This window comes from Myotis brandtii, unplaced genomic scaffold, assembly GCF_000412655.1.
Source record: "Myotis brandtii unplaced genomic scaffold, ASM41265v1 scaffold64, whole genome shotgun sequence".
Lineage (NCBI taxonomy): Eukaryota > Metazoa > Chordata > Mammalia > Chiroptera > Vespertilionidae > Myotis > Myotis brandtii.
Window position 1 is genome coordinate 2,366,266 of NW_005370460.1, and position 23,599 is coordinate 2,389,864.

The following is a 23,599-nucleotide window of genomic DNA, read 5'->3' on the forward strand; positions in this document are numbered from 1 at the left end:
GCAGGGAGAGGCAGAGCGGGCCTCAGGTGAGCCCTAACTGTCCTCCAGCCTGGGGAGTGGAGGAAGGCCGGGTTTGGGGGCGGGGGGAGGAATTTGCCAAGATAGAGGCAGGGGAAGCTATGAGGCTGGACCCCATCTCCCAGGCACAGCTGTGCTCCACTCGGGACGCGGCAGCAGTTAAAATCCCGCAGGCGACCAGCGAGGGTCGGAGAAGGGCAGAGTCCCAGCAGCTACTGTGTGGAAACTGCCTTACCCACAATTCTTCACGGAAGTCTCCACTGAGACCCAGAGCAGCCCTGAGACTGCACCGGGACTTGTTCATTTTGTCATTTTCTCAGTAAGCCAGTATCGGGGCTCACGTGTCAGTCACGGCACAAGGACTCGTTGGGACAGAGAGATGGTGCCACGCCCACCCCTGCTCTCAGAGTCCCGGCTACTAGAGGAAAAAGACCCCGCACCTGAATGTTCGCCCACCGGAGGCGTTGGGGAAGGTGACATGGTGCAGGTCTCACTCAAATAAAAAATGACTGACAACCCAAGTCACAGGTAGAGGAGGGGGGCACTGTATGTCAAGAGCGCACCTTCAAGGGCAGAGAAGCACTTGTTCACCGCGGGGCAACACGGAAACTCCCAGGCTCGCCTGACTCAGATACGGCAGCCTTTACAACGCGTGTCTCATTACGGCAGGATGTGGCAGGAAATGGGTGTTAGCCTTTCTTCACAGACGAGTACACTGAGGCCAGGGCAGGGGGTGACCTCTGGCCCACGGGCACACAGCTGGGAGCTCTGTCTCCCCTCCCCCGCCCACCTGACCAGCCCGTGGAGATCCGGTGATCAGGAGCTGCCCAGCTGGGGCCGGTCAGTTATTACAGGGTGAGGACAGAAAGGCTCACGGGGCAGGCGTTCAGGGGCCCGACCGTGCACCTGAGCGCCTCCTGGAAGAGCCACTCTTTCAGTCCCGAAGGCACAGAGCCTACTTTAAGTCCAGGTCCCCTCCTTGTCCCCTCCCTCCTGAGCACACCCCTCCACTGCCAGCCCCCCTCGGGGAAGGTCTCAACCCCGGCGCACCAGCCACAGAGCACAGAGGCCACGCTGCACTCCGGAGTCAGGCCGCGGTAGTGTCCCAAGAAAGACACCTTTGTTCGGCCACGACCACTTTGGACGGGGATTCTGTGCCAGGCTGGGGGAGGGTGCTGGGTCAGAACCAGGGCATGCCAGCTCAGCCATCCACAGGCCCCAGGGGAGCGGGGCTCCACTCGGGAGTGCTGGCCGCCCGCCACGGCCTGGATGCCCCTCTCCCCAGCTTGGCTGCCGCCCAGGAAGGGGAACCTTGTGCTCTGGAGATTTACAGGAAACAGGACAGTGATGGTGCAATTACTGTGGATCTGTATCAGACCCGGGCCTTTCCCCGTGCAAATGGGCTTTATGCACACACACACTCACACACGTGCACGCAGCCACACATTTAAATGCATACACATGCATGCACGCATACACATCCATGTCCATGCACACACATGCTCACACACATGCACACGCTCACACATGCATACACTCAAATGTATGCGCATATATGCATACATGTACACATTTGCACACATGCACGCTCATGCACACACTCACATGCATGCACATGCACTCGCACATGCATACAGTCACACATATTCAGACACTTGCATCACTTCAGAAAATCCCCCCACATCCACATCACTGTATTCAAATCGAGCGTGGGTAGATGCACTAAATAAAAACCCTATCTTGCACCATCCTGACTTGGCCAGCCTCTGAGGGGGAACCTGGGCACTCAAAAAAAGCCGAGTCAGATATTTGGGGCTTGGCGCTCAGTCTCAGTAAAAGCTCATGGGTAGCCGCCGGTAGTTCACAGGCCCGGGGCGTGACCCACACACGACACTGCGTTCGGTTTATATCCATAAGGTCTGCAGTCTGCTCCCAGGACCCACTTAAGTGGATCGAACACCAAGTCTCTTTGGAAGAGTCCAATTTTGCTGCATTAATTATGTGTTCAGGAGGATAAAAATATTCGAGAAAATGAAATTGTTTGTAGGCAGGGTTGGAAGCCAAGGAGTTAATTATTTCCCCAAACTGAAAAAGACCCAGACAGCACTCCTCGAGGTGACTGCGGAGTCGGGGGGAGCTGGTGAACATCTCAATGTTCCCACTGCAGAGTGACTCCTCCCTGGACAAAGTCACTGTGGACTTAATCCCAGAGAGACGCTGCCCAGTGATGACCACGGCAGGTCTGTCTGCCTGTGCCCTTGGCAGAGATGCCTCGTTCTGATCCAGGCAAAATGAGGCCAACACCCAGCCGGTCAGATTCTAGTCTGTTCCACAAACCACTGGCTGCTCAAAAGAGCAGACACCCAGCCTCTGTTCTTCCCACCACCACTCACCAGCTGTGTGCCCTAAGGCAAATGATCTGACCTCTCTGTGCTCTACCTTCCCAATTTGTAAAATCAGGGCCTAAAGACCTGCCAGGCTAGCCTGATAGGACTGTTAACACAAACAGTGGGAGTAGGTAAAAGCACTTTGAGAAAAAGTTGTAAAACACTATAAAAATGTAAGATATCTACACTAATAAAAGAGAAACATGGTAATTGGCGTACGACCGCTACCCTTTTCATTGGCTAATCAGTGAGCATATGCAAATTAACTGTCAGCCAAGATGGCGGCCGGCAGCCAGGCACTGAAGCGAGCAGGGAGGCTTGCTTGCTGCGGACTCCAACGTTCCCCGCCTAACTTGCTGGCCTCTCGGTTGCAACTCTAAGCAGCTATGGACTATGTTGCAAATAAGAAGCTAAACAAAACCCCAGAAAAGGGCTTCCATTCAGCCGGACTCGGACTGCAACATTGTATCTATGTTTTCAGCAGGGAGGCCTCAGAGCTAAAGCTGGCCCAAAATAAAAAAAAAAAAGAGAGAAGAAAACAAGGAGCGGTTGGAAGCTTTAGTCACTCGCCAGCCGGAAAACAGCCCTCAGTCCCTCACCCAGACTGGCCAGGCATCCCAGTGGGGACCCCCCCCCTGATCCAGGACACCCTTCAGGGCAACCCAGCCAGCCCCTACCCATGCACCAGGCCTCTATTCTATATAGTAAAAGGGTAATATGCCTCCCAGCACCGGGATCAGCGTGACAGGGGGCAGCACCCAAACCCCCTGATTGCCCTGCAGCTCTGTGTGTGACAGGGGGCGGGGCCACAACCTCCCTATCCGCCCTGCTCTGTTTGTGACAGGGAAAGGCGCCCCAACCCCCTGATCAGCCCTGTTCTGTGCCTGATAGCGGGGAGCTCCCCAATCCCCTGACTGCCCTGCAGCTCTGTGTGTGACAGGGGGCGGGGCCACAACCTCCCTATCCGCCCTGCTCTGTTTGTGACAGGGAAAGGCGCCCCAACCCCCTGATCAGCCCTGTTCTGTGCCTGATAGCGGGGAGCTCCCCAATCCCCTGACTGCCCTGCAGCTCTGTGTGTGACAGGGGGCGGGGCCACAACCTCCCTATCCGCCCTGCTCTGTTTGTGACAGGGAAAGGCGCCCCAACCCCCTGATCCACCCTGCTCTGTGAATGACGGGGCGGCGCCCCAACTCCCCAATCGGCCCTGGTCTGAGCCTGACCAGGGGCTGCACTTAGGGATTGGGCCTGCCCTCTGCCACCTGGGAGCAGGTCTAAGCCAGCAGGTCGTTATCTCCCGAGGGGTCCCAGACTGCAAGAGGGCACAGGCCGGGCTGGGGAACCCCCCCCTCCCCCGCCCCCCGAGTGCACAAATTTTTGTGCACCGGGCCTCTAGTTTTAAATATTTTTATAATGCCTGATGAACTTACTAGAGATCCCCAGTGGCTATGAAACCTACAGGACAAGGAGGAGCAGACAAGATCAGCAAAGTCCTGCCTCTAAGGCAGTGGTTCTCAACCTGTGGGTAGTGACCCCTTTGGGGGTCGAACGACCCTTTCACAGGGGTCGCCTAAGACCATCGGAAAACACATATATAATTATATATTGTTTTGTGATTAATCACTATGCTTTAATGATGTTCAATTTGTAACAATGAAATTGGGGGTCACCACAACATGAGGAACTGTATTAAAGGGTCGCGGCATTAGGAAGGTTGAGAACCACTGCTCTAAGGGGGAGAAGACAGACGTTGAATGAAATGAAAACCTAACTTAGTCTCTGACCAGGCTGAATGCTAAGAATACAATCAAATAGAGCCGTGAGCCAAAGGAGACAGGGAGTGAGGCCAGCCCCTTCAGGTCCATAATTCTGCATCAACACAAAGGTCCAAGCCTACCTTCCCCGTCGCCCCGTCAGCTCCTGTTCATGCCTGTCTCCCTTCCCACATACCCAGAGCACGTGTGTCTGCTCCCTTCCCACATACCCAGAGCACGTGTGTCTGCTCCCTTCCCACATACGCAGAGCACACTTCAGTTACTCAGGACATTCAGGCTAGAAGACAATTTTATGTTGTCTTATTCTCTAACCACTTGGGCAGGAACAACATCATGCATCACAAGCTCTAAGTGTGAATGTTAAAAAGATGCCGCACTGAACTGATACAAATCCCATCACGGCAGCTTTGGGGAGGGGGCCCAGCAGGTGGCTCGGAGCTGTGCCTGGAGGAACCACCTGGGCTGGGTCCGGAGGCCGGCCCACGGCTCCCAGGGCTCCGACTCAGCAGGTGTGGGATGGGATCTGGGACGTCACCCCTCCGACAACCGCCCAGGGAGGCTGGTGCGGCTGGCTCAGGACCCACACTTTGAGAACCTTGGCCTTACTCTTGTAGAACTCTCCTTTCTTTGGGGGAAACTTATCAAAATAGAACCAACTAGATCATTTTAGAATTTAAACAGTGAAGAGTGATAAGCAGAGACTGAACCCACAGTGACCGAGATGCAGACATCTGCGGTTCAGGACACGATTTCAGGTGGGGTGGTCCCCACTGAGCGGTGACACTGGACAGTGGTGAGAAGGACCAAGCCGGGTGACGTGCTCAGGGCAGACGTCCCCGCAGAGGAGCAGAACGCGCTGGGTGTGCTCGGCTCCAGGGCTGGGCCACAGCCTGTGAAGAGGACGGGGAAGGAGGCAGTGCCAGGCCACGCTAGGGCACACGGGCAGGTCAGGGACCTTGCATTTGTTCCTGGTGCAACAGAGGCCATAGCTGGTCCATGCAGCGACTGGAATAGAACCTGCCCATCCCCCCCTCCCCAGCTCAGGGCTTTCTTCTACACTTTGCTCCCCGTCTAATCTAGGCCACGATACCTGCTACCTCCTCAATTCAACAGGAGGCCCCCAACTTTTCTGAATAAACATTAATTTTTAAATCATGTATCCACCATTTTATTATTTATTATATATATGTGTGTATATATGTATATATGTATATATATATTGATATGGCGAGGAAGGGAGAGGGAGAGAGAGACAGAAACATCAATGATGATAGAGAAACATTGATCGTCTGCCTCCTGAACGTCCCCTACTGGGGATCAGGCCCGCAACCCAGGCATGTGCCCTTGACCAGAATCGAACCTGGGACATTTCAGTCCGCAGGCTAATGCTCTATCCACTGAGCCAAACCAGCTAGGGATGTATCCACCATTTTAGAAGCCTCTAATTTTCTCCCTCACCAGTGTCCCAGGTTGATGGGTTAGTGCTGCTCCTTCCACTTGGATTCCATCCTGGTCTCCTCTATGTCAGGAGAGGGTGCATCTGTCTGGTTCAGCCAATGGAGGCATTTACAAGGACGTCAGAGGAGAGTTAGAAACGAAGGTTTTCCTCGACCTTCCCCTACCGTGGGTGGTGCGGCTGCCTCTCCTCCATGTCTCCAAGTCACACCTGCAAAGCCCACTGACGTTTCAGCTTCCCCCAGAGTTCCCAGTGGTTACATCAGCTTCCTCTGTTGCAAATTGGTGACAGGCCTCACCATCCCAATCTGTTTGCATCTCAACAATCTCATCAGCCGTATAACCAACGCTTGGTATCGACCTCTTTCTATTTTGAATGCCGACAGCTGTTTCTGCCCTCCTGGTTGGCCCCTGGCTCATCCAGTTCTTGAGGTTGACAAGGGACTTCACAGGTGAGGCAATGTCCCTTCATTCACCAGGTGAGCATCTCCAGACACGCTGTTCGCTAGCGATCCTGACACCCACGTCAGCTCCAGCCCCCTCCGCCTTCCTTCTTACTCCGCGGAGCTGCCTTCACACGGCTTCTTCCAGAGCAGTGGTCAGTGAGGAGACACGGCGGTTCTTTACCCCAGGAATCCTACTTCAGGGGCAGAAGTCACAGGCACAGGGACACAGGGCCTATGAGCGGTCAGCACCATGGCCAGATCCCAAAAGCAGCAGACAAAACCTGGGGCCAGAAAGGACTTTCAAGGGAATTCATTCCAGATACTGGAGAGAAACTGGACAGCTGACCATTTTTGCTAGCGGAGCCCCCTCTTAATTCGTCCCCAATATCTGCGCTGCTGTGTCATACACAGGCCAGACTGTGACAAAGAAGTCTGCCGCTCGCTGCCACGCCGAGAAGAGCTGATGCTGAGGTGATCCCACGAGCGGTCCTGGAAATCCCACCACGTCTCACCAGGCGTGGGCTTCCTTTCACTGCACAGCAGTGGCTACTCTAGGGGCCACCGCGAGAGAAAACGTGACCAGTTCACTGATTAGAGTTTGTGGACATAATTAGTCTGTGTGTTTTTTAAGGTTCTTGTTTTTTATTATTTTTATAATATATTTTTTATTGATTTTGGAGAGGAAGGAGGAGGGAGAGAGAAAGACACATCAATGATGAGAGAGAATGATTGATTGCTGCCTCCGGCACGCCCTGGTTCTTGCCTTTTGGACACGGCCCAGGTGCAGAGCACAGGCGACTGGGCTGAGTGGGCCCGAACTCTGGAAACACCTTCTCAAGGTTGTTGCTTGAAACAAATCGTTGACATCAGCTTATTTTCTGATTAGTTCCTTCTTTACACGATAGGAGGACTTCAAGTGCCACATGCTGCTTAATCGAGAGCGCTGGTTGGTCAGGTTCCATGAATCCATGGTTGATGCAAATTACAGGTGTGCTATTATAGCTGGATAGTCTTTCCTTCTTCAATGGATATAATAGGCACCTTTCCTTTTACCTGTTCTGAGAATTCTGTTCTAAAGGTTGTAACTTGAGCATTCTAGCCTTCAAGATACTCTGATACGAGTTTCTCCCAACTCCCAGGGACCTTCATGATCACCAGCCTGCTGTTCCTGGAAATTCGCCTGCACTGACGACCCACGTACATCAAGGTGAGGTGTGCCCCAGGCACCTGGCAAAGCACCCTCAAGGTGGGGGGGTCTCTCAGACGAAGGGCAGTCATCCTTCTGCCGCCCCCTGCTCCTCAGCACATCCAGGGTCAAAGACAGTGACCTGGCTGGGGCGGGCTCTGCCGGACCTGCCCCCATGGTCCACAGTGTAGGAAGTGGCAGGGGGTGCCCATGCTGGGAAGCAGCAAACAGCCTCAGAAGAGGGTGTGGAGAGGCCGTGACATTTGGGGAGGAGGTTCAGCCCTGCCCTGAGCCCTTCCCACTGGGCGTTACTGAGTCTGGGCTCAGAGACCCTGGGTTCATCAGAGAAGGAGGCGTTTCCATTCCTTTTCTCAGACCTCAGAAGGATTGGAAAACGCCAGTCCATGGTTCGACCAGTCTGTTGACGAAAGCCAGGTCTCCACGGATCGCCCTCACCCACCACCCGGAGCAGGCCTGCAGCATGGCGCTGTCTCCAGAGCCACGAGTCACCAGGAGGAAGGAGCGGTGGGGGGTGGAAAGTCTGCTTTGTCCATGGGAGGAGGTCTGCTTTGCTGGGGGGAGGGGGATGGGGGAGGGGTCAGACATCTGCAAACATGAGGAGCTTCTCAAGGTCATCGCTGACCAAGAAAATGAACGCAATTCAGAGTCAGCTGGCTGCCCAGATCCGTCAATCTGCTGAGCCTTGGGCAAGTGCTGGCACCAAGGCCACCTTCCCTCTGCACACTCCACCTCACGGAGACGGTGGCGTCCTCTGTCCCTCCTTCAAGAACCCAAATTCCCTCTCGTCACAGCCCAGCTGCTGGAGAAGCCACGCCAGCTGCAGTGCCTTGCGTGTCTGTCAAGCAGCCGAACACACAGCTTCCCACCACCGCCAAGGGCACCGGAGGCAGGAAGACGTCCTGCTGCTGCCACTCCGCGCGTCCTCACTCTCCTTGCCGGGCCGGCGGGATGCCGATGGGGACCAGCAGCCGCGTGCATACGCGTCACATTCGCTCTTCGTTGAGCATTTACTCTGCGCCGGGTCCGTGATGAGCACGTTGCCTCTGCCAGCCTAGATCAGTCTTGGAGCAGCCCATTTCACAAGTCAGGAGAGGGAGCTCCGAGGTCACCCAGGTCACCAGCTACCAGACAGAAGAACTGAGTAAAACCCAGTATCCAAAACCCCACAGTCTTTCTCTTAAAAAATTATTACTGAGTCACTGACAAGGCCTGTCCTCATCTATTCCTCTCTTCTCTAAAATCATGTAAACCAGGGGTCCTCAAACTACGGCCCGCGGGCCACATGCGGCCCGCCGAAAACATTTATCCGGCCCGCCGGGTGTTTTTGCCGCCGCTGCCTGTCCTGCTTAGCAGCCGACTCGTCCTGGGCCCGCAGTGCGCATGTGTGGAATGTCTGAGGGACAGTGAACTGGCCCCCTGTTTAAAAAGTTTGAGGACCCCTGATGTAAACACTCAGAGTGCATGAAACCATCGCCACCACGTCCCAGACAGGTGTCTCTCTCACTGACGGATTCGAGTGTGTTGAGTCCCTCTGGACCACAGACCAGCGTCTTTTTATCTCTGATGTTCCCCAGGCGAGCAATCGCAGGCTGGCCACAGAGTTCAGGCCCAGATGCTGTCTGAAGGTATAACACTGGAGGTGGCGGTGACAATGAGGACTTATAGAACATGTGTGTGTGTGTGTGTGTGTGTGTGTGAGAGAGAGAGAGAGAGAGAGAGAGAGAGATTTATACCACAGACTCAGAACTAAAAGGGAATTTAGAAGCTGTTTCCTAAGCCTTATCTGAGTCCTAAGTCTGCTCATAGTCAACCATCCATAGCGTGTTCAAGGACATGACAACATATGTGTAGACAGAAGATCGCATTAGTCAGAACCAAAGATGGATGGGACCGGGTAGAATAAAAGCCCCACAATATCAAAGGATTATTTTAGATAAAAAGAATATTTTTTAAAAGGTGGGATCAGTGGGTAACACTTCAGGGCTTGGTCAGTGTCTGTGTCCATACGTTCACTGGTGGGATCAGGCTGACCGAAGCCATCCCGGGGCTGCCCTCAGACCAGCATCTGATGGCTCCGTGGGCGGCTCCTGTCCAGTCCGTCTCCCATGGTACAGGTGACAGCCTCACGGATGTTGACCTCCTCCCACCCCCCAGTGTCCCAGGCAGTGGGTCTGAGCAGCCTGAGAATCGCAGCTGTGGCCCGTTCCCAGGGGGGCTGCCGCCGGGCCTGCCCCGGGAACCAGCACCCTACTCGGCACTTGTTGGTGTTATTGTTTTGGTTTCTCTCCCGTAGCTGTGCGAGCTCAGGAAATTGCCCACGGGAGACACTGTGACAGATATCTAGTTTCATACCCTTAGCTTTTCTGTGAGTCTCAAATCCACACCTGGCCTCGCCCTTGAACCCTGACAGTGTCCACCTGCCCACAGACGTCACATGCACGTGGTCCACAAACACCTTTGAACTCACACGGCCCTGAATTCATTATTGAGATCCTTTCCCGAACTTCCTACCTGCCCGGGACCTCGCCGTTCTCCCAATTTAGAGACCTCAAAGCCATCCTCGACTTTAGCTTTCCTCCCACAGCCAGTGCCATTCGATTCCAGGCCTCGTGCTCCCCTGGCAGCTGCGGGGCCTGTTCTGTTCACGTTGTATCCCCAGCCCCTGGCATGGCGCCTGGCATGGAGCAGGGATTCTCGAAGCCTTGAATGAGTACGTGGGAAATGCATCTTGTGAAACCTCTCTCTAGATTCAAGCCTTCCCCTCTCACCCTGGACTCACCCTGGACACCCAGCATTCCTCCCAGCTTCCCCGCTGGCAAGGCCCCTCCCACCCAGCTCCCTACTTCTCTGTGGAAGGACAGACTGAGTGACATCGAAGCTGCGTGTACAAACTTCTGACCGGACTCCCCATGACCACCGGAATATACCCAAGTAAGACACACAAAACCCTGCACGTTCAGGCATCAACCTCGCCGTCACCAACCTCGGGATCTCCACCCCCGGAGGAGCCCACATCCCGCCCTCCCCCATGCCCGCCACAGCCCGACTTTGCAGCTGCCCACAATATCACAGGATTATTCTAGATAAAAAAATAAAAGTTGGGGATCAGTGGGTAACACTTCAGGGCTTCCTTCTAACACCCTTCCTTCTAACGACATACTCGTATACCTTTCACCATCCAAAATGACTCTCTGTCCAGACTCAGTGACAACGCCACATCCATTGTGAAGCATTTTCCAAACAGCCCCCCGACCCCTCTGCCCCCCAGGGGACTATGGCCCCAGCCCCATGACCTCAGCACTCAGCACTCTGCGTAACAAGCGTGCATTCCGCATTTTACTGCAAGTGCTTTGTTACGGGGTTTCCTATTCACTGAGGATCCCGAGTGCTCATAACACAAGTTATTTCCGATCCTCTCGTATCTGACCCGGCGTCTGGCAGAGAGATGGCCCTTGAATTGTTTGCTGAACTGGCCTCAATTTAATTTCGTGAGCATCGCTCGAGAAGGAACAAGCACACAGCGCAGACTCCGCAGACTGGCTCTGAGGCCCCCCCCCCGCCCCCTCCCTGCAGGCCGGCTGAAGCCTGAAGTAATTACTGGGGCAGATCTTCCCAAGGCAGGAGAGCCATTTGCATCTGAATGATCTTGTGCGGCTTTTCTGCTGGTTGATGTTTCTGGGATTTTTCAGAGAACAGCTTCTATTCTTTGATTCTTTCCTGGTGTGGAGAGGGGCCAGAAAGTTAATCTACCCATCACCACCCATCTGAGACCAGACAACCCGCCACCAGTTCTGAGGAGATAAATTCCACAGAAGCTGAGTGCCCGGTGCCAGGCTTCGAGGTGGCCTGAACGGTCTGCCGCGGGCTCAGCTCCAAGGGCCCCGAGGCGCGAGGTCCCTTCCCTGCGACTTAAACACCTCTCTTCCGCCTGCCCTCATTGACGCCCTGAGCGTCCTCAGGGTTGGGGCATCGAGAGGATGAGCAGCTTCACGCGGAGCTCAGTGCCACCACCAGGCGGGGAGCGCCCGCCCGACACAGGGCTGGGCCCAGAAGAGCACGGTCCAGTGGCCTGTGTGACTGTCCCTTCCTGAGCATGCGCAGGGGTGGAAGCCTGGGCATGGAGAAAAGTAATCTCAGTCCACACACACACACTCACACACACACACTCACACACATACACTCACACACACTCACACACACGCACACACACCACACACACTCACACTCACACACACTCACACACGGACACACGCACACACACACACACTCACACACAGTCACACACACACATTCACACACACTCACACACACAAATCCCCAGCACCTGCTTCAGAAAGCCCCTCGGAGCCGGCCCGCGGCTCCTGGCCAGCAGGCGGATTTGCGTGGCGTTACTTTAATTAACTCTGCAGCCGCTCGGGGCCGAGAGGTGGGCCCTAATCCCGCCGCCTGACGTCACTGGGGAACTGGACCGGCCTGGCCGAGGAGTGGGGACAGGACGGCCCCGCCGCCCGCCCCGCCCGGGAATTAGGAGCAGGAGGGAGCGAGTGCACTTTTAATTGGAAACCAAGTCCCGCTTTCAGGCGTGTTTACTCAGGCCGGCGGCTCAGGGGAGGCTCTAATTGAAGGGACGGCTTTGGAGATTACGGGGAACATCTGGCCGCAGCGCCCGGCTCTTTATCTGCATTTTCTCATAAAACTGCCGCCGTGTGTTTCTGTGCCGCTCTCCTCCATGTCCGAGGGCCTCTGAAGAGCGGGCAGACTGTGCGGGGGGCTGAGCGCTCCGCTCGGGCACCCACCACTGTGCCTCGCTCGCCCCACACGCACCGCCTCCTGCACTCTTGGCGCCTATGACTCACAGTGCACGCCCTTGGCACCCACCGCCTTGCACACCCTGCACCGCCGCCTGGAGCACCTCACACCCACCGCCTCACACCCCCTCCACCTCACACACCCACCGACCAACTTACGCCCTTGGCACCCCCCTCGGGGCACACCTGGCCTGGCCCAGAGGCTCCCTCAGACTCCATGTCACAGGGTGTCCCACTGGCTGGGCCTGAGCGGGAAAATGAGCTGAGAAGGAAAAGAAATGGGATGGAGATCGCCTAGCTGAGGTGTAATTGTGAGGCAAAGGCGGGAGGGAGTTGCCAAAGTAACAGGGGAGGAAGTCACTCACACTCCCCACCTTCCTTTAAGGCAGTGGTTCTCAACCTTCTGGCCCTTTAAATACAGTTCCTCATGTTGTGACCCAACCATAAAATTATTTTCGTTGCTACTTCATCACTGTAATGTTGCTACTGTTATGAATCGTAATGTAAATATCTGATATGCAGGATGGTCTTAGGCGACCCCTGTGAAAGGGTCGTTGGACCGCCAAAGGGGTCTCGACCCACAGGTTAAGAACCGCTGGTCTAAGGCCAGAGGGAGAGCCTCCATGTGCTTGGTTGGAGCCAAGGCAGGGCACAAAACGGAAAGGCGAACCCAGTGTCCTGGGACAAAATCACACTTCCCCTGTCTATCATCCATCCATCCATCCGTCCGTCCGTCCATCATTACCATCTGCACACCCTGCAGACTCCGGCACCCATCGCCACCCTGTGCTCTCCCCACCCCCACGGGGTTCTCACACCTAGAGCTGCCAGGTTACATACAAAACACACAGTTTAATTTATATTGCATGACACACACACACATATTAATTCAAATTTAACTGGATTTTCATTGGCTAAATCTCACCACCCTGCTCACTCTAAGAAAAGAGCAACCCTGTATTTTAATTCCAGAGTCTTCCTGATTCAGCACCAAAGCTCTGCAGTTGTGAGAGACAGCTGACAAGGGCCTGCGTCTGCCCCTGACCCTCTCCTGACAGGAGCCAGCTGCCCACCCCCTGACCCCCTCAGGCCCACCTGGGGATGCCCCCTGCCCCCCTCAGGCCCACCTGGGGATGCCTCCCTGCCCCCCTCAGGCCCACCTGGGGATGCCTCCCTGCCCCCCTCAGGCCCACCTAGGGAGCTTTACCAACAGCCAGCCCAGCTACCCCTCAGGCCCAGTAACCCTCTAGGCACATTCCAAAGTCACTTTTTAAATACACAAGTAGAGAAAATTTAAAGGGTCACCTCTTTGAAGAGTAACCCTCTCTTGAGCATATAATCTTATTTATCTACTAGAGGCCCGATGCACGAAATTCATGCAGGAGTAGGCCTTCCTTCCCCTGGCTGCCGGCACCGGCTTCCCTCTGTCACCGGGGACCCGGGCTTCCCTCGCAGCCCCGGCTTTGTCCAGAAGGTCGTCCAGAAGGATGTCTGGAAGGACATCGGTCTAATTAGCATATTACACTTTTATTATTATAGATTTACCTGGCTATTGACTGCCTCTCTCCAATAGCCCTTCAGGAGAGCAGTGTTCTTGCCCCAGCACCCACAACAGGCAGTATTCTCACATCACAACAGGCAGTGTTCTCACCACAGCACCCACAACAGGCAGCATTCTCACCCCACAACAGGCAGCATTCTCACCCAGCACCCACAACAGGCAGTGTTCTCACACCACAACAGGCAGCATTCTCACCCAGCACCCACAACAGGCAGCATTCTCACCCAGCACACCACAACAGGCAGTGTTCTCACCCCAGCACCCACAACAGGCAGCGTTCTCACCCGGCACCCACAACAGGCAGCATTCTCACCCAGCACCCACAACAGGCCTGCGACATGTCAGTGCTCAAAAACATTTGCTTATCAATCAAGCCTCATACACTTCTACGTGTGCCCTGCAGACTCCACGGATGGGATGGAGGCTGAGGGGGCGCCCACTGCTCCCCATGCTTACGGATTCCCAAGAAAGTGAGCCTGCTCACTCACCTCAAACGCCAGCGTGGCCCCTGCTCCCACCGAGTGCCCCCGTGCCCACGCAGCGCCAAGCCCTCTCAGAATCGCCAAGAGAAAACAGGCCTGCCTCTGCGCCAGCATGCACTCCTGGACTGCACCACTAAGAAGTCAACGGTTCTTAAACTGCACGGTTTTCCACACACGTCCACGCACCAGATAGCAGAGGCTCAGAGGAAGCCCTAGCCGGTCTGCCCCAATCCCTAGGAAACTGGATTTGGGTTTTCTTAGGTCACCGACACCAGGGCCAGGGCAACATGGCCGGTGATTCCTCCTCCTGCTCAGTGAACTGTCTACTCTAAAGCACCTCAGATCCACGTGGAACCTCTCGGTTGGAAATCTACACACTGACGGGCTGGGCTTACTGTCTGAGCACCACCACCAGCGTCCGCCCTAACCCCCTCCACACCTTTACGACACGATAGCAAAGCGAGTCTCTGGTCCCTGAGCTCAGGGGACGAAGGCTGGAGTCAGGAACCGGCTCGGCGCGGCAGGGACGGCACTCCGGCACTCATCACTCACACGCCCAGTCCTGCCCTGGAAACACACACCTGAGCGCACTCCCCCTGAGCCTGGGCTGGGCAGAGGTGGCGGGACCTCCCAGGCCAGCCCGCAGGAGCCTGGCAGGGGAAGCTCTGATGTGCACTGACTTTCACTGTTGTATTTATTCATTTACTTAACGAGGGCTGTCGTTGGCATGGCTGATGCTGCCCATCTGGACAGGAAGGTCGACTTCTTCCTGCCACCATCAAATAAGCCACAGGAGCAGGACAGACATTCGCTGAGTAATTGCAAAAGCAAAACAAAACAAAAATCAATGTCAGGACGTTGCACGCACTTGGAAAGTGCGTCTGCCCTGTACCACCTCCACCATCCTCGGATGCTCCGCAGCCTCCTGCTTCCTGGCGGGGGTGCCCAGGAGAAGCGAGGTGACAGTGATTAATTACCGAGGAGAGGAGGAGCTGGGCGTCAGAGCAGAAGGCGAAGGTGTGACTGACTTCCGAGAGTGGAAGCGCAGCTCCAATCACCTTGTCTCCATTGCTTTAATGATCTGTGAAAAGATTCTTCATTTGGGTGTTGGAGGTAGGACGTCCTACTGAGCGCCTGGAGCAGCGCCACCACCTGCAGGCAGGCTGCCAGCCAATCCAGCACCAAGCGTGAGGTCTGTGTTAATGGACACGGACGTTCCATCCACAGGCATCGCAGCCCAGGGCCTCGGGAAGCCGGCTCTGCAGCTGGACTGCCTGGGCTTGGATTCCGGCGCTTTCCATGACTCACTGCAGGACCTTAAGCACATCTGTCCTGCTCATCCTCCTGACCCGGAGACCAGGGATCACCCTCACACCGCCGTCCCCATCGGCTACACCTGACAGGTGAGTCAGTGACTCTGGTCAACCGCTTCGGGCCATGCTTGTGCACAGGAGGGTTCAGGAACTGTTGACATTGTCATAATCATGCAACAATCCCAAAGGCCAGGTGTCCATGTGTCCAGTTTTTTTTCTTACAGGGACTGTGTGTGAGACACATGGATGCACGCTGCACACACGTAATGGTTTGAAAGACCTCTGAAGCAAGTGCATGCATTTCAATTATGGTTTTTATCAAAGTCACTAAGTGTGAGCCCACATCGAAATTAAATCATGGTCGCTAGAGAAGAGATGGCACCTGTCTGAAGCTGTACCCTGCCTGTGACATTTCCGACACCCAGTGACAGCTGAGGCTGAGTGTCAAGTGTCCTGGCTCTGTAATTGGTAGAATTAAGTTCTTATCCGGGCTTAGCCTGACTCGAGGGCCCTGCACCCCATCTCTCCATCTAAGAGAGGAAGACAAATAAACCCGCCAGAAGACACAGCCTCGGAACAGAGAGCAGTGCCAGCCTCGACAGGGGCCACACAGCTCTGGTCAGTTTCACGGCAGGGATGAGAGTACTAGCTGCCTCCTGCCTGCTCCCCAGAGAGGCCTCTGAGTCACTCAGAAACGCCCACCAAGACCTCTGTGCTATCGCGAGATACACACGTGCGCTCTTCGCATCTTCGTCCTCGCACCAACAACGACGCAGAGACAGCAGTTATTGCGCGTTTGCTGTGTGCCGGGCTCTGTGCCAAGGCCCTGCGGCCAGTGGGCTAGTCCAGGTCTTTGGTCGTCTGGACACCGACACAGCATGCGTGCATGTAGGAGACGGAAACATATTTATTGCTTGAAACTTGAGGAATGTCCACCTATTCCAGAGCCTGGGCTAGGTTTGTAGGAAACTGCCCTTTGAAACAGGAGTGTTCGCACTTTTGGCCTCTGTCTGTCAGTGGGTTATGAAAATAATGAGGCGGCTAAGACAAGCATTAAAAAATAAACAGAACAGAAACTATTAGCACGAGGGATAAGCTGTGAGTAAATCTAAGTATTAAAACTTTATTTCATGCACACACATACGAATGTGTATATTAAGTCATTATAAGAAACATTTGTTACTGAGCTGCAGCTTAAATTTTCTGGGAAATGGTGTTGGAGAGAAGAGTCTTGAAAAACTGCTTTCCATTAGCCCTGGCCGGGTGGCTCAGTTGGTTGGAGCATTGTCCTATGCACCAAAAGGTTGTGGGTTCAACTCTTGGTCAGGGCACATACCTAGGTTGTGGGTTCAATCCCTGACTCCCTCCCTTCCTCTCTCTTTAAAGTCAATTAAAACATACCCTCAGGTGAGGATTAATAAAAATGGCACCTGCCATTTCCTGGATATGAACCAAGTTTCAGGCCCTGTCCATGGCCGCTTGGTGTTCCCCAGGGCACAGCTTGTGAGTACAAGTCGAGACCCAAACTCAGACCCGTCTCGCTTTAGACCCCGAGCCCTGGCACTGCCACACAAGAACGAGATCCCCGTACCTCCTGCTGTCTTCTCCTTTCCTTCCTTGTATGTTAAAATTAATGACGATGAACTGACAAGATAATCCACGGGATAGCTAGGCATTTTTCAGAATGCGTGAGGTCACAGCTGCCTCTCAAATATAATTTATTGGAGAACAAGAGGAGTTCCAAGATAGGCTGAAATACTTCTGTAATGAATAAAACAATCAGTTCCAAGACTGTAGAAGGCAGTGAAAGCCACTTCTAAATACCTCGGGTGACGCTGCCTCGGGGGGAGGAGAAAGGGGTGTCACAGTGACAGCGCCTGGGAGCCGCCTGGACCCTCCAAAGCCGCGACCTCACAGCCCAAGGAAAACCCAGTCGGCAGAGCTCTGACAACTCCACTGTGTGGGGACCTTCATTCCAGCCCAGAAAGAAGAGCCACCCTGCACGGCAGGCCTTCTGGCTGAGGACTCAGAGGCCAGCGTCGAGGGGACAACAGCACAGGTTACCGAGCGCCTGCTGAGCGTCAGGCCCGGTGCTGGGACCAGGTGAGCACAGACCATGAAGACGGAGAGGCCTCCCGGGGGACCCAGGCCACCCCCCACAGACAGGCCCACGCCACCACCGGGAAGCCCTTCCACAAAAGCAGGACCTCGGAAGGAGCCGTCCTCCCACGCTGACACGTGGACTCTCGAGGACAAAGCAAGGGACGCAGGCAGCGGCTCTCGGAGGTGGGTCTGACCCAGGAAGAGCCAGCAAACCAGGAGGGTGTCGTGGTTTGGCCTCGGGGAAAGTCACAGGCAGGAACAAACCCGGGGTGTCATCTAACGTGCATTCTCTTCTTTAGGTCAGAAAACCTCCAAATGGCAAACAAACCCCAAAACAAGCAAAAAACAGCCTGATCCCATGTGGGAAGCACTGCCTAAAGGATATCGTCAGAGGGAGAGGCCAACAGTGACATGCTGACTACAAGTTCCTAATGATTGCAACAATGAGGGGGAAAGGCAATTTACCATAAATGTAACATAAAACAACATGCAACGTGGAACCCTGGATGGGGCCCTGGGGTGGATGCAGACGTTAGAGAAAAGTCCCTTGGAAATGAGTGGTTTATCGCTGAGGTGGCAGTGCTGTGCTGAGGTTAATGTTATGGTCTACACGGCCCAGGCATCAGAATGTACACTTACATGTAAAAGGTCACCTTGGGAGGGCCGGAGGGAGGGTGCGTGGGAACGCCTGCCCTGCTTTGAAATCGCTCTGTACACCTAAGATTTTATTTTGAAATAAAGTTTTTAAAAATCGCTGCAGGAGACATTCTCAGATAACCTCTGATGTGTATAAGGATGATCAAGAAACACGATGTGGACCAGGCAGGAGCCATGGTTGCCCCCAAGCTCCTACCCCCACTGACGGGCCAAAAAAGCTACAGAAACCATGGGCCCATCATAGATGACAAGTGGTAATAACAACATGGGCAGTCAGGCCGCATATGGAAGGTTTTAGCCCCTTCTGGGAGGTGCATTCTAAAGGGATTGCAGCATTTTTACAGGCAGAGCAAACAGCCTCTTCCGAGGGGTATCTGGGAGGATGGGGAGCAGGAGGAAGAGAGAAGACACAGGGAGCACAGGGATCTGTCTTGGCTCAAAGGACGGCCACATGTCGGGACGCTGACTGGTTTTGTGAGTCCCTGCAAGCAGAGCCATGGCCAAGGCTGAGTCACACACACAGACACAATGGGGCCCAGTGTAATAAGTCAGACAATCCACACTCAGTGTGAGGCCACGCCTGCCAGCGTGGCTCCATGGTTGAACATCAACCTATGAACCAGGAGATCACAGTTTGATTCCCTGTCAAGGCACGTGCCCGGGTTGTGGGCTTGATCCCCAGTGTGGGGCGTGCAGGAGGCAGCCGATCCATGATTCTCTCTCATCACTGATGTTTCTCTCTCTCTCCCTCTCCCTTCCTCTCTGAAATCAATAAAGTAGATATAAAAGAATGTGAGGTCAGAGCTCCCCAGTGCTGGAGACATCCACGTAGAGGCCGGATGAGCACTGGCGGGCATTTGGCCTGGACAACCTCTAATGTGCCCACCAATTAAAGAGCCTGTGCTGGCGGCCAGGGGAAGGGCACGGGCATGAGTGTTGGTAGGTCTGTCCCACACCCAAGCAGAGGCTGGATGAGCACGGGGGGCGTTTGGCCTGGACAACCTCTAACGTGCCCACCAATTAAAGAGCCTGTGCTGGCGGCCGGGGGAAGGGCACGGGCATGAGTGTTGGTAGGTCTGTCCTAGAGGCCCTGGGCTCCGAGGGGCCCACAAGCCCAAAGAAAATAATCTCATTCCCGCTACAGAGTCATCTGTTTGGGTGGCACCTGCAAGGCCCCTGGCACAGCGGGAACCAGGACAAGGGGAACCTCTGGCCACAGCAGTGAGGAGACCCGGCCCCTGAATGTCTCCTGAGCTTGGTGTCCATGGAGCTGCACATGTGTCATGTGCTCTGTTCATGGGGACAGTCAGCGCCATAAAACCACGGGCTCCAGAATCCGAGGGGGAAGCAGCCGGAGGTCACTGACCCACATCCACCACCTGTCGTGAAAAGTGTTAGTGGCAGCAGGTTCTCGTCCTGAAAAGGCAGCTGGTCTGCCCTTGCTGGACACAGTCCTGACCTTGAACTGAGGTCTGTCTCTGCACCCTTGTGTGACTCTCAGCCCCATTCGCCTTATTTCCACACGGGTGAGCACTCTGCGCTGCTTTAGCCGTCTATCATTTAGCAAGCTAATCCCTCGCTCAAGCTCTCTCGGGCTTGTCAGTGACCCCGTAAAAGGAATCATTTAAAATTAGGCCAAATATCCCGAATGTGCTCTGAGCGATGCAAAAACTAACGGAACTGCAATCAGATGAGACCTTCTCCCACGCACCTTTGTAAGGTTACAGCAGCCCATGTTCTCTGGGGGGGGGGGGGGGGCGCGGGCGGGGTGTCATCATCATAAGTAGCTGGTTTATTAATATTAATAAAGGAAGAGAGCAAGGGGAGGTCAGACATCATAAGCATGGTCATCTGGGCAGCTTCACCAGGAAGCGACAGCTTCTGCTCCCCAGGGAACCCCCTCCATTCCCTGCAGATCCCTGAGGGAAGGCATGGAACAAAGGGGGAGATGGGTGCATGCCCAGTGAAGTCGGGGTGACGTAGAGAAGGCGCTTGCCTGTCAGCCTGACCTGGGGATCCATGGACTGGCCAGGAGGGTGGAGCCCCTGCACACATGAGAAATCTTGGAAAGTCCAAGTCCCCAGACAGAGCTCCCTCTCCTGCTCCGTGACCCACACTCACCCCTGCGCTCGCCTGTTCACTCTCCAGAGCCGTGTGGCCTCAAGCAGCTGCGGGGCCACGGCCGTGTGGACCCCACAGGCAATGGGAGGGAACAAAGCCGGCTAGCAGGTGCTGGACTGGGTGCGCGGAGGACAAGACTGGACTTCCTCCATGGTGGGAAGGACAGAAATAGGAGCTTGGAGGGGAACCCCCTGAATTTGCATCATCAATAAAGCTTTCCATGAAGCCCCATCCTCCCGTGGGGGTCTCAGGAGCTGCACCCCCACCATTAACGATGACAGTTCTATCGTTGCAACATTCCCGTTGGTTCCTGTGGACTATGGTCAGCTAAAGCTCCGGGGAAATTCCACCACGCAGGCCCCTTCCACGGAATCACCCCTGAATTCTGGAACCCGGCGGTCAGATTCCATCCTGCCATTTGTCGGCTGCCAGACTCTGTGAGCACTGAGCTGTCCGCAGCCACCCAGCATTCCCTGCCTATGAATCGGATAAACCCACTTTCTGCCTCTTCATCCAAGTCACCAATAAAAATGTTAAAGATGGCCCGGCCGGCCGGCGTGGCTCAGTGGTTGAGCCTCGACCTCTGAACCTGGAGGACATGGTTTGATTCCCGGTCAGGGTGTATGCCAGTTGAGGGCTCGATCCCCAGGAGGGGGTGTGCAGGAGGCAGCCAATCAAGGATTCTCATCACTGATGTTTCTATCCCTCTCCCTTCCTCTCTGATATCAATAAAAAAGTATTTTTAAAAAATGTTAAAGATGACAGGTCATTCGATCATTCCCTCCACAAGTATTTGTCGAGCACCTACCATAGGAGAGGTGCTCAGGACAGGAGCGAGAGGAGAAATTGTGTGTGGACAGGGACAGATCCCCAAATCTAAACACTTAAGATCAGGTGGACGTCTCCTGGGAGATTTCATTGACTCATAAGGGACTCGCTGCTCACGCCCGCTCCTCCTGCTCACACCCTCTCCTCCTGCTCACACCCTCTCCTCCTGCTCACGCCCTCTCCTCCTGCTCACGCCTTCTCCTCTAGTCAGAGTGAGACAGTCCCTAACATGCAGGTTTTTCCATAGCCCCTGCCCTGGGGATCCCCAATCTAAGTGGGGAGACACAGGACCTGCCTTCAGAAAGCACTCAGTCCAGTGGGTGACACATAGCCCTGAGATCTTCAGTCTGAACAGAGTCATAGGCCCTGTCCTGGGGACCTCCTAGTTCAATGGAAGAAGATTAGTCTGATGGGAAAGACAGTCCCTGCCCTAGGGGAGTTTGCAGCCGCTATAAATCCTCTTCTCTAAGCCTCTTCCTGACCTTCAGCCCCCAACCCACAGCCCTCTCGTCATGCCCCAGCCTTGACTCTGCCTTTGGTTTGCAGCTCCGGAAGTGTTGGCCCAGAAACCCTACAGCAAAGCTGTGGATTGCTGGTCCATTGGCGTCATCACTTACATATTGTGAGTAGAATCTGTCATTGGCTCAGCCTCCTGCTCCCCTCTCCTCCTGCTCACCCCCTCTTCTCCTGTGCCTTCTCCTCCTGCTCACGCCCTCTCCTCCTGCTCACACCCTCTCCTCCTGCGCCCTCTCTGCCTGGGCTCCTGGAAGGGCAAAGGAAGGGAGCTGCTCCAGAGGCGTCTGCTGTCAGTGAGTTGGGCTTGGCGCACAGCACATTTTATAATGCAAGACAGGCAAGATGCATATAATTGACAAAGCGCGGGCAAAGGTAATATATTTGATTTTGTTTGCGACTTTACTGTCACCATTTAAAGCTGCACCAACAGTGAGATTTAGAGCTGAAAGGCACCTGGGACTCTTCTAGAACCAGCCCCCGCCCCCACCAGCAGTGGTTTCCACAGCTGGGTCCTTCTCCCGAGGAGCCCCCTCTGTTAGTCCCGATCACTAGAAGGACTTGGGACGTCCCCCACGTTGAGTCAGGCTGCTCTCCTTTGCTGTTTACCTACAGTGTAAGCGCTCGGTGGCTTAAATACTTGAACATGTGATGTCTAGTTCTGCAGCTGGGAACAAGCTAAGCTAGCCGGCTGCCTTGAGAGAGTGATTGGCTTGTTAAGTCCTGCTTACTGAAACTAGAGGAAAAATAGGTCTGAGCCCGCCTTTGGAAGGCAGTTATGTGCTCACTTAGTCCTTACTTTTCTAGCCGAAATACGGTATCTATAACTCCTTCGTGGCTGTGGCTTGGAGACCTCCCACCCCCACCACTCTGGTCATTCGTGTCCTGCCCGCCCCTGGCCTCAGCATTCAGGTGTGGCTGCTGACTGCGTGAGTGTCCGGAAAGCTCCAGTGTGTCCATCGCGGCCGCAAGAAGAGGTGTGCAGAGGCGGACGCGGCTGGACCCGTGGCGGGGAAGGCGCCACACCTCGGTGCCACTTGCATCCAGCTGTTCTTCCTGTCTTTGCGCCCGGGGGTGGGAGGCAGGAATACACGAACGCCTCCTACTGAGTTTGTAGCCCATTAAAACCTGCAATTGGATAGCTCAGTGATCGAGGCCCACACCTGTGTGCCAGCTGGGACCCCGGCATCTACTTCCACATGAGAAAGGGTGGTGACCCCTGGGTGTGCACGTCTTTTTAAGCCCTTGGGGTATTCAAAGATTTTGCAATATTCTGGGGAGGAGGCCCAAGTGGGAGGCTCACCAAGGTGCCCAGAGGAAAAGACAGGCGAGCGGGCCTCCTTCCACCGAGTGGGGGCCACAGAGCTCGGCTTAGATGAGCAGACAAGGCTGAACAGAGTTGGCAATGAAGCAGGCGGACCACGGCCCCCTCCCATCCCTCCCTGGAAGAGCATCCCGTGCCCACACCAGGCAGGGCCCCTGGTGCCCAGGGGCTCCGTCTTCTGGATTTGGGGTCCGAGCTTTTAAGTTGCCTCGGCAGACGTGAAAGGAGCTGGTAGGGCTGGGCATGCCTTCTGTGCGTGGGCCACTCCCAGGGAAAGAGCCAGCCCCGGAACTGCTGCCCCTCAAACTGGACCCCCGAGGGTGCGCATGGAGGGGACCTGAGCCGGGGCCGCGGCCTGAGTTGAGCCAGGTGGGTGCAGGCGCCGGACACCGCCAGCCTGGAGCAGTCACTCCACTAACCAGAGCCTGTGAGCGTGTGAATGAGTGTCTACGGTGGGCGCTGTGGAATCGGGGTCATTTGTTACCTGGCACATCGTGGCCATCCTGACTGTACAGAGATCACTCCCAGCTACAGGGCAAGTTCCCGGAAGCACAGAGCTGCCTTCCATGGGCCAGGCCGCCTGGTGGCTGGCCCCCCAGGAAGG

The 23,599-nt window shown here is 55.0% G+C and overlaps 1 protein-coding gene across 2 annotated transcripts in view; it reads right to left on the reverse strand.

Moving 5' to 3' along the window:
- The window catches only part of LMX1A (LIM homeobox transcription factor 1, alpha), a 115,992-nt gene that overhangs the window by 14,116 nt on the left and 78,277 nt on the right, over nt 1–23,599 (reverse strand). The gene's annotated exons all lie outside the window — the stretch shown is intronic.